General features: G+C 34.8%; 1 pseudogene; it reads left to right on the top strand.

The window, feature by feature from the left end:
* The first annotated feature begins 6,332 nt into the window (after nucleotides 1-6,332).
* Nucleotides 6,333-14,460, top strand: LOC129080674 (small ubiquitin-related modifier 3-like; annotated as a pseudogene).
* Nucleotides 14,461-14,759: the final 299 nt, after the last annotated feature.

The raw sequence follows: 14,759 nt of genomic DNA, 5'->3' as shown, positions 1-14,759 counted from the left end.
AAGACACAGAGTGTGAGCTATAAAGATAAGAAGTTCTGTATCTAGAATAAGGAAATATTACTCCCCTATTATCCCTGCTTAATAAAATTTAAACTCTGTTGGAGACATTTCTAGGAATTATTTCATCAATACTTTGGTGATGGGTAGTATGCTGATTCAGTGGAAGCAGCAATCTCATGGGATAATATTGTGTTATAATAAAGATATTTTACACAAATTTAATGTTGGAGCCAAGCAAATTAAAAACAGAGACAAAAACAGATTTCATGATGTAGCATAAAATAAAGAAATGTTATTAAGCTTATATCTACTCCATACTTTTGCTATAAATTATTTTTTATTCTGGTGACAAACACAGATACAATTCACAATAGTCTTTGGATGATATATTTAGACGCTAACACTATAACCATAAAATGTGCAAATAAAGCAAAAAATAATTCTTTTATAGAATTGCCCTTCCAGGGGAGAGTTTGAGGAGTCATTTTAAGAAAAGCATAGTTGACCTCAAATGGAAACTGGTTTTGAGAAAATACTGTATTTTTTATTTCTCTTATGCTTTGGAAAAATCCCAACTGGGCCCTTGGTAGAATTTATATCCGTGGCACATAGTCTAAATTCACAGAGATCAGTCCAGTCAGATGCCAGTCATTCTCCCAGCATGAGCAGTGAATTGGACATGACTGACAATATGATGTGGAAAGCAAGGGCACATTAGCTTTCCTAGAGTCGCTGCCGGGTTGAAAGTGAATGAAGCATGGGTAGTTAGGACCTGCATGTGCTTGTCTCTGACTGTTCAACGCCCCCTGCCTGAATCATTGTCCTGCATCTCATCCATTCAGCAGATGTTGATGGTAACATAATGTCATGGACTTGCTTGGTTTTGTTAACTCAACTGAATTTAAAGTTAGCATGTGGCAAATGTCACAGTATAATACAGTGTGACCCAAGGTTGAGAATGCTAGCTCTGTTTATTGTGTAAGACAGGAGGGTGCCTCAAAACCCCTTCACAAACATTTTTTGGGGAAAGGCTGCAGCGGGGGAAAGTTTTCAGTCTTACTACCTTCAAAGCCTCAGCTGTGTATGTGGAGAAAGTAGGGGGAGAAGAGTTGAACTGTTCTTTCATTTTCAAATTTCAACTCTGATCAATTATCTCCCTCCTTCTAATAAAATGAGCAGGAAGCAAAGGGTAGGATGAGATGAAGGAAAAAATTATAAGGGAGTAAGACAAAAGAAAGAGAAAGATGTGCAATGATCTGAAATGGAAATCAAGAAAATCTGCACAGCTGAAACTTCTTGCAACCCTGGTTTCTTGTATTGTTGTCTATTAACTAAATTAATTACACACCGAGAGACTCATCACCCAAGTGCACAATGGCCAAACCATATATATATATATAGCAAAACCACATTCTTTGCAACAATTCACCTAAAATGGATAAATCTTAGAACCAAGCCAAATACGCTCCTCTAAACAGTCACATAGGGTGTTCTGCATCTACTTAGCCAAACTTTAACTTTACCATATGCACAACCTTCAGTCACTGCACAGCAGCAGCCTTCCTTTCTTCCCCCACTTTGAATCTTTGCAGATCCTCTGGCTGCATTTGAGTGTCTGCCAAGTAATGATGGGCTGACTCCCTGGTCAAGGAAACTGAATAAATAGTCTTTGCTTGGTGTCATTTGGGTGCTATCCAACCATCTCCAGAACAACTTTATTGAAAAGTCTCTTTGATTGTGGCAATTAATTAGCATGATATTATTCATGTCTTAGCTAGGTTGAAAGAGAACATTAGATTTTATTAATTCTTTCTGAAACAAACAAAAATAGAGTTTAGTAAAGTTTTACTTTGGGACACTCAGCCTCATTCCCAGGCTCTATGTTAATCATTTCATTAAATATTCACGACATATCTAGAAGATAAATATTATTTACTCCCTTTTATGAATGAGAAAACTGAGGCTTAGAATGCTAAGTAACTTTACTGTAATTGGTTAAAAAATTAAAGGAGACATTTGACAGAGCTAATATTTGAATGTATTTTAAACTGACTCTGGAGCCAAGATGTATATTGCTCTTTAGTGCAGTGGTTAACAAACTCTAGAATCACATGGCCTGGATTGAATTTACTAGTTCTAGACACTTTCACAAGCTGCTTCCCTTCTTTGATTCTCAGTTTTCTCATCTGAGAAATAAGGATAAAATAATTTCTACACAAAGGGCTGTTGTGGTAATTGAATTACAGCATATAAAGCACTTGGAATAATGCCAGAAGGCAGAAAGCACTCAATTTGTATCAGTTACTAAGGAGAGAAATTGGAGGAGGAAAAGGAGAGAAAGAAGAAATAATATTCTGCTTTCATCCTCTACTCATGGGTAAAACTTCCACTCCTTGGTGTTAGTTGCATCCCAATCAAGAATCAACTGTAAAACAAACAAACAAACAAACAAGCAAACACCTTAGAAAAGAAGGTTATATTCATTGTGTGAAAAAGCTAGCCTCAGCCAAAATAAGTCCAGCTGTTTATTTGTGTTTCACACACTGGCTTTCACCACCCTTGGTCACTAACTTTAGTGCCATTTCCCATGAAAGATGCATCTTGAGGTCCTCTGCAAAAGCTGGGGATGCAGCTTCTTCTCCAGCTCCCTCCCACTCCACCAGCTCTAGTGATCGTCCTCACTTCTCCTAGGCGATTGGGGCTGGGGTTCAGAGGATTTCCCAGCACAGATACAACAGTTATTCATGTACCTGAAAAACTTGTTAAAGCAGTCACGGGAAGCCTGTGGCTTTGCTTTTTTTAATCCCAATTCCCTAAATGGATTCTTCCTGTGTATTCTGCTTGGATTGCCACAGGGTAGATGACAATTTAGAGACAGCAGCTCTAGCACACTGCTCTGGTTCTGATTCTTTGCAAGTCTCTCAAGGTAAAATAAGCTTTGAGCTTCAAAGAAATGAGCTAGCAAAATACTTCGATTTTTAAGAATGTGTTTTGTTTTGAAATTCTTCTGTTTCAGAACACATCAGTGTCAAAAATAAAATGACTTAAAATACTCTTTGTACTGTTTTTAAAATATTCTTTGTATCATATTTAGAGAATGTTTCCTTTTTATCACCTTTAATTTGTGTCTGTCTTAATACCATTTTAGGCACCACCCATGGGATTTCCATTTCCAAATAATAAAGGCTTTAAAATGTCTGTACAGAAACAAAGGGGAAAATGTATAATTCTGTAGCACATTTAAAGGTTATTCTAAAACCCTTATTCATGTCTTGCCAGCAGATATTTTAAGAGGTTGTGGTTACTAGATACGTCTCATAGTCAATAAATAAGCTTTTTGTAGATTTTTTTGTGATAAATTCTGGGAATGGTTGTTATCCTGACAATCTAAAATTACAACATGAGTGCACAACTGTTTTTCTCCCGTGTTAAAAACCATCTATGAATAGTCGGGGAGCATCCTTGTTGTGTACCGAGAAGCTAACTGAAAGAAGAAAGGACTTAAAAGGTGGAATTTTGGCTATGCTGCTTATTTGCTTTGTGACCTTAAAGCAATTATTTAAATGTTCCCATTTTAACTGGAGGAAAGTAATAATTAACTTGAAGTATTGTTTTTGAATTATATAATAAAATGTGCATACCATACTCACACAGCATGTGCCAAATATAGTTATATATATTTTCCTCTTTATCATTATCATCTTCTTCATCTCTGGTTCCGAAAAAGTACAACTATATTAGATTAACAAATCTCATTATAAATATCAAGACAAACAAGGTTCTAGCTAAACTGAAGAATTAAGCAGCTCTGATGAGCAAAAGAGCAATTTTGTTAATTTGCATTATAGATATCTGGCCAGAGAACATGAATTTATATTTATTTAGGCTCATCTGCCAGGAATTGTTGTGGTTTATTTTGGGAGAGTTTAGCTCTTCCAATAGCTCAATGCCAGTCCCCAAACCTCAAAATAAATATACAATCTAGGGTGAAGTAACAGTTTTAAGAAAAAAATACACACTCTCATGTTCCAATCAGATTGTTCTCCACACATTCCACACACAGGTACTAAACATTAACCCACATGATTTAGTTTAGTCCTCATAATACTTCCATATGCAGACAATATTTTACCTTAGGAAAGAAAAATGACATTCAGAAATAACTAATTTGTCAAGAGCCATCACACTAAAAGGAGTTAGAGAATGTCCATAGACAAATGCAAAAAAGATAAGCAATATGGTATTTAGTTGTGTATGTATGTACATATATATAACTATATATATACATTTATGTATAACTGTAATATAACAATTACAGTTTTTCAGTAAGGTAATCAGAAAGCCTAAAATGATTAGTATTAAATCATGGCCTGCAATAAAAGCCCTCTCAAGCCAAGATGAAAATTCAGAATCCTTTCTGTACATTGTATTATAAAATGTAGTATTTACAAGGCAATGCTAAGTATTTTAAAACGATGAATTAATTTACTTCTCACAACTGCCCCATGAGTATCATATTGCTGTTATTCCCACTTTAATCATGAGGAAATTGAAACAGAGAAAAGAACTTGCCCAAGGGAACACAACTAGTGAGTATAAGAACTTGATTTGAACAAAGACGATTTAATTCATCCTGAAACCCTATCAGCCATGGAGCGCTGCCTCTAAACATGTTTTTGATTCACAGAATAATGGTTTGCCTTAAAGGATAAAATATGCATATGTAGATGGCTTCAGCTGATTTATCTATGTATCTTCACAATCCATTAATTTGATTTTTCCTAGACAGGTAAACAACAAAATTATTATCATCTAAATTTTGAGAATAAGGAACAGTGCTTCTTTGCAGGAAGTATTATAGAGGTCTGAACTTCAGCTCAATTTGAACATAAGCAAATCCAACCCATCATGTCTCATCAATGTTCTGGTTGAGGACATTTCAGTGAAGGTGGCTTTTGTTGTATGTGTCTCTGTGTCCCTCTCGCAATAGGTTTTGCATTATTTTTCTCTGTTCTTCATTCTTTCATAGTACATACATATAAAGACACCCAGTCATATACGATGTTTCTTATTCCAAAACCAAATCACAATAGTACCTGCTATAAATAATCTTTTATAAACAATTGATTGTTTAAATCAATTTAAAAAATAAATTATAAATGGTTGGTGGTTGTTTTATGATAACGAATATATCTGATTTTTGTCCTAGGTTCCCGACACTGGGCTTCAAAAACCTTTGGAGTTTCCTGACCTGAAGGACAAAGGTGTCTTTCCTGAATGACTGGGGAACCCCTTCTACCACATCTGAGTTTATATTAATTGAGTGATTCATGGTAGACCCTTACTTTCAAGGAAGTTGCTGGGGACACCAGAATGATCAAGTAAGTGATTAAGAAGGTTCAAACTTTTACCTGCAATCCCCAGCCTTACCTACACCTCTAGGGAAAAGAAAGACTGAAAGCTGAGCTCAATTACATGACCTGTGACATAATAATACCCAAATAAAAGCTGAACATGCAAAGCTCAAAAAACTTGGATGGTGAGCACTTTAATGTGCAAAGAGAGTGGCATCCGCTGGCAGGGGATCTCGGCATCCAAAATCCACTCCCATATTGCCCTATGTGTTTATTCCATTTGGCTGTATCTTTTATGATAAAACTGAAATGATAAATACAGTGTTTTCTTGAGTTCTGTAAGGCATTCTAGCATGTTATTGAAACTGATGGGGTCATGGGAACTCCCAAATTCATTACCAGTTGGTCAGAAGTGCTGGTGGCCCCGAGACATATGATGGATTGTCATATGGAACAGTGTCATGGAGGATTTGGCCCCAATGCCAGGGAGTTATGTCGGAATTTAATTGAATTACAAGATACCAGTTAATGTCAGAGAATTGTTGTTAGAAAAGTGATTAATAATAAAATAATAATACTCAATGGCCTCACTACCAATTGAAAAGTTTGTGTGTCAAAGAACATATCCAAAGGAGAAAATTTGACTCTGGTTACTGAAAAAGACAAATCAACATTGGAAGAATACAATTTGCTTCACATGTATTATGTGTCTAAGGTTTTGTGATGTTTTATCCCTATGAAATACAACTTTACTTAGTCATCGACTTCATTCAGCAGACTTGGATCCAATAAATGGTAATTATTTCCAAAAATAATTTGTACTTCAAATACAAAATTGTGCCATATTTGAGAAAATTCAAAATGATTTGCTTAAGGAAAAGCTGGGATTTGTGGAAGGAAATGAATCTCCTAAGCATCTCTAACAGCAGCAAAGGAAGCGTGGATCATTAACCACTCACAGAAAATGAGAACTAGGCCATGGTCATTGCATGTCAGTGCTCCCTGGAGCGGCCAGGGTCACGCTGGCACATGCAGAACATGCTGAGAAGTGGTACCAGAAGTGATGGAGGTGAGGGGTTGACAGTAAATCCATTAGTCTAGGTCACTGTATTTTTTTTTCATGTTTCCCTAATCTCAGAGTCCTAAGTCTAACTATACAATACAAACTACTGTACAAGTAAAGGAGGAAAATGGCCACCTGGTCAGATACCAATGGAGCAGCCGCCTGTAGGCCTAGAAAGTACTCAGGCTTCCAAGCCAGAAGGTATCATTTCAAGTCACTACCAGTTGTTATACTGAGAGCTAAGTCACTTCAACTCTCGAAGCCTCAAATTTCTAATTGGTCAAATGAGACTATACCTCTCATGGTTTTAGAAGAATTTGAAATGTAGCAATATCAAGAATGTAGCCCTTGAGATCCAAAGCTCTCTCCACAGTTGTTTTCTTTTTTTTAATTTGTTGGAGTGACATTGGTTAATAAAATTATATAGGGTTTAAGTATACAATTTTATGATACACCATCTGTTTATTGCACTGCGTGCCCACCACCCGAATTCAAATCCTCTTCCATCACCACATATTTGATCACCTTCCCCCTCTACTGCCCCCTCACCCCACTTTCCTCTAGTAACCATCACACTGTTGTCTGTGTGTCTGTTCTTCTTTTTTGTTCATTTGTGGCTTTCCGTTTTATATCCCACATATGAGTGAAATCATATGATTCTTAACTTTTTCTGACTTATTTGGTTTAGCATATTCTCAAGCTTCATCCACGTTGTCACAAATGGCAGTATTTCATCTTATGGCTGAGTAGTATTCTACTGTACCTACGTACGTCTTCTTTATCAGGACATCTACTGAGGGACACTTCAGTTTCTATGTCTTGTCCACTGTGAATAATGCTGCAGTGAACACGGTGTGCATATATATCTGCTAATAAATGTTTGCAAATTTTGGGGTTAGATATCCCCAAAAAGGAGGTTCTAAGTCATATGATAACTGTATTCTTAAATTTTTGAGGAACCTCCATACTGGTTCCCATTAGTGGCTGTACCAGTTTACATTCCCACCAGCAGTGAATGAGGGTTCTTTTTTTCTCCACAGTTTTGACATTTGTTTTTATTTTTATTTTCTTCTTATAACAAATGTTTTTTATGCTGTATGTATCAGATACAATCAGAAAATAATTAATAACTTTTATAGGTACAAAACTAAATATTATATTACTGACCTTGCACCAATTTTCAGAAAAAAGGAAGTCATAATAAAACAGAAAACACAAACAAAGAGAAGAAAATATTGTCACTATATCTAAAGATACGGGGTTACTTTTATGTAACAAAAGATAATATTAACAATAGTAAAATAGTAAAGGGTAAAAATTAATAGGAAAATTAAGAGTAAAAATGTAAAAGTAGTAACATCATCCTATTCATAATTATATAATTTTTAATCTTTAAATATGCACACTGTCTATGTGTCACCATACTTATATTAATGGTACAGAATCAAAATTTATAAGTTGTCATTTATAAAGAAAGAGCACTCTGGAGAGTAAATTAGGCTAGGAATTTAAGGAACTATATTTCAGCACAACTTTGAGAATTAGAATTAAAAATATTTAATTGCCCCATGCCAATTAATCAACTAAATGTGACATGATTACACATTGTCAGTGATCCTAAACCCTTAAACATTTAAAATTTTGATGTTTGGGATTTGCATCTAAATTCTAGATAATGACAAGGTTAGTATTACCTGGCATATTTATCCTTCCATTCTGTTAACTACCTAACATTTTATATTACTTTAGTCAACATGTGCTTTCACATCCATATTTTATTTGATCCTTGAAATAAAGCAAAGGAGAAAAGTGGAACAGAGAAATTTACTCTCATCTTATCAATGAGAAAATTAAGCAAAAACTAACACAAATACAAACATAATAACAAATATGTTATTTGTTCAAATCATATAATTCCAAATTGTTTTGACTCCATACCAGTTTTTAAAGCTATATGTTCTCCATTTCAAACTGTTATCTATCAAAATGCATGTGAGTATTTACTTCAAGTGAGTAGAACAAAATATCCAGGATTCCAAAGTTCGGTTTTGATTTTCACTAAGTCAGCTCATTTCTTTTTATTTCTCTGTCATGGATTCCAATCCCAGGCATTCTGAATAAATGAACTATTGGCCACCATCAAGTTCATGTGAATTTCTGAAAAGGAATAAGTATACCTTCATCACTCACTTTTGAAAACTAAACTCAAAAACACAACTTGGCCAATTAAATTTATCCATAAATATGTGGAATCTGATCATCTAGTCATATCACTTTGACTTCTGCTGAGTCTGAGTATAATGCATGTTTTCAAGCTCTCAGTATGACAGCTAAGAGAACCCTTATAACACTAATGGGGTTAGACTGTTGGGTTAGATTCTTAACCTTCTACCTAGGATCCAATGGCTAACTTAACATTTTAAAATCATCCTATTTACCTCAGATTTTTTGAAATGAGAAATTCAAGGCCAGCATTAATAAAAATAGATTTCACTTTCCTCTCAAACTCAGTGTTAGAAGTACATTTTGTTTCTCTTATTTCTAGCAATAAATGATTAATGATCACTTGAGCACAAAAGAGAAAGGAAAAATGTTAGTAAATGTAAGACCGTGACAATGTTTGAAGCGGCTACAGCATCTCAAGGCAGCTAGTGAATACAGGTTAGAACACAGCTCTGTGTGCATGTGGTATGAGATTAGAGCCAGGATCACCCATAAAACTCTTCTTACCACAGCCAATCCAAGAGCAGAATGCATCCACAGGCATTTTCAGAAGGGCAGAAGTAGATGTCCAGGTAAGGGCAGTGTCCATAAACACACATAAAGCATACAGGGTTACCCAAAAGTATCTACCAAAAGATCAGAACCTAAAGTTATAAAGAAAATCAATATAAAATAAAAAAGATGCTATAAAACAGAATGGCTCTAAAATTTAAAGGCCAAACTATGAACAAGGACATAGGAAACACTCAAGAATTAATACATTAACAATAACATAAAACAATCTGACCCAGTCCACTGTTCTACTGTGAGAGTTAGATCAAAATGATCCATAAAATCTCTTCAGAGTAAAGTGAAAAAAATAACTTGTCTAAAACTAGCATGTTGCAAAGTAAGGATCCAAACTGAGGTTCTTCTAGCTAAAAAGTAAAACCTTTTACTGCCAAAGGTTTGCTTTTCACCCAGGAGTATTGACTTTGGAATAGGACCATCAAATTTAAAGCACCGGAACTAGTTAAAGGATAGCAGAGAGAGGAATCCTCAGGAATGCAAAGGAATCAGCATCAAAATCATGAATGAGTCAGAAGAAAAACTAATCTATAAAACCAGGTGTGTGTGTATATATACATATATATATATAAAATATATAATATACATGTATATGTTTTATAAAATATATACAAATAACATATAAAATGTTTTGTAACACAAAAGAAATCTGTTTCCAGAATAAAGAGAAGCACAGAGCTCTAATGTATGAATAAAACATAGAAGGCCCTATCAGACTCATATATATTTCTTTAATTGTTGACACTACTATAGATATGCCAATTTTCCCCCTTTTTGCCCCAATCCACCCAGCCTCTGCAACTTTCCTACAAATACATATTTTGACTTTTACTCTGATTGACAGGGGAAGATTTTGAGGAGAGAGGTGATACATGTAACTTACAATTCAACAGCATTTCTCTGATGTCTGTGTTCAGGAGTGATACAGTAAATGCAGTGAAACCCATTAGGATGTTCTATAATAATATGGAGAAAAGAGAAAGGTGGCTGGACCAGTGTGGCTGTGTCCTAAGTAAAACAGACAGGATTGGTTGATGAAGCCACTCCATTGTATGAAAGAAAGAGAAGCATAGAAAATGACCTGAAGTTTTAGATTGTTGTTTTGTTCGGTCTTGTTAGAGTAACTTCCACAGATGAAGAATCACATGCAAGAACAAATTAACGGGTGTCCTTGATTTTGGTCAGTGATGTGTAGTTGTGGGAAGTGGTCTTGAGAAGGGAAGATAAATGCAGCATATTGTTCCTATGAAGTGATTTCCCAGGCACAGGATCATCTCATGGCCTAGGGTTTGCCCATGGATCATGTCTTGGCTGTGATAACAGTCTTCATGATGACGCTTCACGTACACAACAATCAAGTTTATGGTGCTGAGGAGTAAATTTATGAGTAGTAAAGGGTAATTATTATATATAAAGGTATCTTTTCTGATTCATGATAACATTTAAAAATTTAACATCCTGCAAGAAGATAAAAAAAGAGATGAATATTAGGAAGGAGAAGGGTCAGTAAAACTTTGACAAACTAGGTAACAAGTAAATTAGAACCATTTACTAAGTACCACTCTACCAACATGACCTGAGCACCTCTCATTGATTCCTTGAACAGTTATATATAACCTGATAACTATATACGTAATTTTTTTCCAATTTCACATTAGGTAAAAAGGAAACAAATAATAGTGATTGTGATGTAGCTAACATGAATGGATGTCCCGGTCTTTGTCCCAGTCTTTTCTAAGCACTTTCCACGTATATACACTTTCTGTCTCACAATAAACCCAAGAGGCGGAGAGTACGATTATCTTGGTTTTACAGATGAAAGAGGTGTTGCAGAGAACTGAATCTGCTATAATCAATAGTCAGCTCAAGTCTCCTTGAACTGCAGCAGTTAAATCTATCATAATGAGGACTGATCTTCAAAATGATAAACTCGAGACCCTGAAAAAGTTCTAAGCTTTCAAGAAGTTTACTGTTAAAGGAAATTAATCATTGGAGGCTTAGAAGGATTATAGTGTATAGGTGTTAAGAGAACAATGCTTTTTTATTTATATGGGATGCGGAGAACATAAATGAGTTAAACTGGTGTTATTTTTGTTAGCAAGGACATTTGATTGACCTAAATATTCTTTTCAAAAACTCTGATTAATTGGGGATGAGTAAAAAATCCTGTCAATTCAGTCATATATAGTGACAGGTAGAGTTTCTGGATAATTTAAATTATCTCAAAGAATATAAAAAGCTTTCCATTCCATATACCAATATTGTGCTCAGTTTATTAAAATTCAGTTTATCACAAAAACTATAAGAAAAATGTAAGTATTTAATAGATAACTGGGACTGAGATGATTCTTCTACCAATTAAACACAGAAAGAAAACATAAACTATTGGTTTTAACATTTTGCTCCTAACAGAAATCTTCAAGTGATACCTCCCCACAAAAAAAAAATACATAGAAAAAAATTTGCAAATCTTAGAGAAGGGTCAGATAATACAAATAAACAATCATTTATAAGATATTTATTGAGAATATTTTATTAGAGAATGTTTATGGTATATTAAGTCAAACAAAACAAATACAAACCTAATTATTGTAGTATTCCATTTTTTTAAGTATCATTGCATAAGAAATGCCAATATATTCTAAGTACTCATTTGTATGGTGAGAAAAGGGTATATAATTGTAGGGGTTTTTTTCTCCTGTGTCATGTTGAAGTATTTGTGGTTCTCAGAGGTATAATTTTCACATTTCTAGCTTTTGCACATGTGATTTCTGCCAGAAATTCCTTCCCTACTTTCACATGAGATACAGCAGAATTCAGTAGAGGCAAAAGTTTTGATACCTGAATACTTGTGTTCAAACTCCAATCCAAACCCTTTTTAACTATATTTTATTTCCAAAACACGGTTATCTTTAACGTGTAAATAATACCTACTTTGAGAGCTTGTGCAGATGAAATACATGGTAAAATATGTAGAGCATTTAGACTCATGCCCAGCATTTAATATGGGATTTATATTATTAGCTGCTATTATTTTACATTTTGGCCCATTTTGAAGTATGCGTTTTACAAAGTTTAGCTTGCCTCTTTGTTTTCTGTGGATTTTTTTCTATCGTGTTTCTACTCCTTATATAGGAACTAAACACTCCTTTTGTTCTCATTGTCTCCCTTGGGTTCTATGATTAATATTATTTGTTTACATATCAGTATTGCTTACTTGGCATGAAAAGTATTAGGAAATAAGACTCAGGGCTTGTTTATTTCCCCATATGCAATATACACTGAGATCCTCGATCTAGCCATATATATGTGTAATACATATATTAGATAAATGAATGAATATTAAAATCCAATAGACTTATTTGGGAAATAGTCTAGTGGGATGAGAGAAAATGTATCTTCTTTACTCTTTGGAAATATTTGGCCAAGAAGAGCTCCCTAAGAGAAGTAGACTCCTTTCGAATGTGTGTGTGAATGCTCCATTTCCTTATGTATGAAATGAATTTTCTAGGGAGAACAGTCTTTTTTCATTGATATATTTTGAGTCAATAAGTTGTTATATATATGAACATACACTTTTTCTGAAAACATTTTTTCTATCGACTTTGGTGCATCTTGGAAGAAATATTAGAAAAATGTATCTCTGGAGATAATCATGAGTTTACCTTCAGGCATTTTGGAGAATATTGAATTGGATTTTCTAGTACCTCAATGTTTACCCTTAGTGAGCAATTTTTAAAAATCATTTATAATAAATTGTGTTTACCTCAGTAATAAACACCGCCCAGTCCAGTGGGACAAAATAAACAAGAGCAGAGTAGAGAGGAAAATAGAGTTCTGATGGCTTCTAGGATACTCTTGCTTTGTGAATAGCCTTAAGCTGCTTATCACATCTCATGTAAAGATAGGACAGCTGGATTTGTTTTTCAGCTTATTCCCTCTCAGTCTCCACTTAGTGATTTCTCCTCCTGGAGAGCTGATGTATTTCCTATTTCATGACTATACGGGTGCTTGATGCTCTGCGTAGCATCAAAATAGCCTAGTAAAACATGTTTTAAATGAGCTGGAAGTAACACCTCAGTTTCCATCTCAGAATGAGCATTAAATAGATCCACTGGATAAAAACTTGCTGTATTTAAACTTTTTAATAGTTAAGTGCAGTGTTTAGGTAATTGGACAGATAAGAAGAGGATATTTGTGGCTTGCAACCAGGAAGGTGGTGACGTTGAGAAATGGAGTTGGATTTGTACTGATTTAATATCCTTAGTTGTATAAAATATGATGAAATATAATAATGCATCTGATTCTTGCATTTAATCATTGAATAACAGTAAGTAAGTTAAATGTTCCAAGGCCCCTTGTCCATCTATAAAAGGGAAAAAATCTTCCAACTGACAGTTTTTCAATGAAGATTGGAGGTAATTCTGTGAGGCTCCTTCACACCAGACAAATCTCATGATAAATATACTACAAATGACAGTTAAAATGATTGGGACAAGACTTCCTTCTGAGATTTTTTCCCACTCAAGTTATGGTGATTAGATGCCCTTACTTTGCATTCTTTCCCTCAGATCTAGCACTGTATCATTATCATAAAGACATTTTGTCACAGAGATATTTTGAAGATTAAAAAGCTAGTTTCCATCAATGAATATTTGAATGAAGTAGAAAAGAATAATTTCAGCTGTCTCAATTATACCTAAGAAGATGTGTAAAAATCTAGGTATACTTACTCAAAAGAAGACATTTTTTTTTAAATGTGGCTGTTACAACTCTCTTACACTGGAAAAAAAATATATTGATCTTATATAACAACATGTATATATTTTTTAATTATTTGCTTAAACACGGACATAAAAAGAAAAAAAAGAGCTCTACTACTGCCACCTCCCTCTTCTGCCACTCCTGGTATTGCCTGCGTGCTCCTTTGGTGTGGACCTGGTACCTGTTTTGTGAAGTGGCACCTGTGGAAACTCAGGTGCTTGTCATTGTCCATGAAAAGCCCAAGAAAGGGGTCAAGACTAACAACAATCATATTAAGTTGAAGGGGGTGGGGTAGGATGGTTCTGTGGTGCAGTTTAAGATTAAGAGGCATACACCACTTAGTAAACTAATGAAAGCCTGTTGTGAACCACAGGCTTTATCAATGATGTAGGTCAGATTCTGATTTGATGGACAGCCACTCAGTGAAAGACAATGAAGGATGAGGATACAATTGATGTGTTGGAGCAGCAGAGAGGAAGTGTCTGCTAAATAAGGAACCTGGTACTTTACTCCATGACTTTGTTGCTCCAGACCAGGAAGACATTCTCAATTAGAAAACTACTGTTCATTTCCACTACAACCTGACTACTACAATATGGTTTTCTCTTATCTTTCATTTTCCCACTCCCCATGACTTTATTGTACATAAGGTAACTGAGGTACGTGCATAAGCATTTACATTGTTAAACTGAATGGCCAATGGTATGTTTTGACTGATATCAAATGGAGATAGGATGGGGAAAAACACTGCTTCTGTGAAAATACCCCCTTTCTCCATTAGTGTTAAG

This window comes from Pteronotus mesoamericanus, unplaced genomic scaffold (genome assembly GCF_021234165.1).
Source record: "Pteronotus mesoamericanus isolate MK-2021 breed Mesoamerican mustached bat unplaced genomic scaffold, CSHL_Meso_final contig_90, whole genome shotgun sequence".
In the NCBI taxonomy this organism is placed as follows: domain Eukaryota; kingdom Metazoa; phylum Chordata; class Mammalia; order Chiroptera; family Mormoopidae; genus Pteronotus; species Pteronotus mesoamericanus.
The sequence above is the reverse complement of the archived record's forward strand: the minus strand, read 5'-3'. Positions and strand labels throughout refer to the sequence as shown.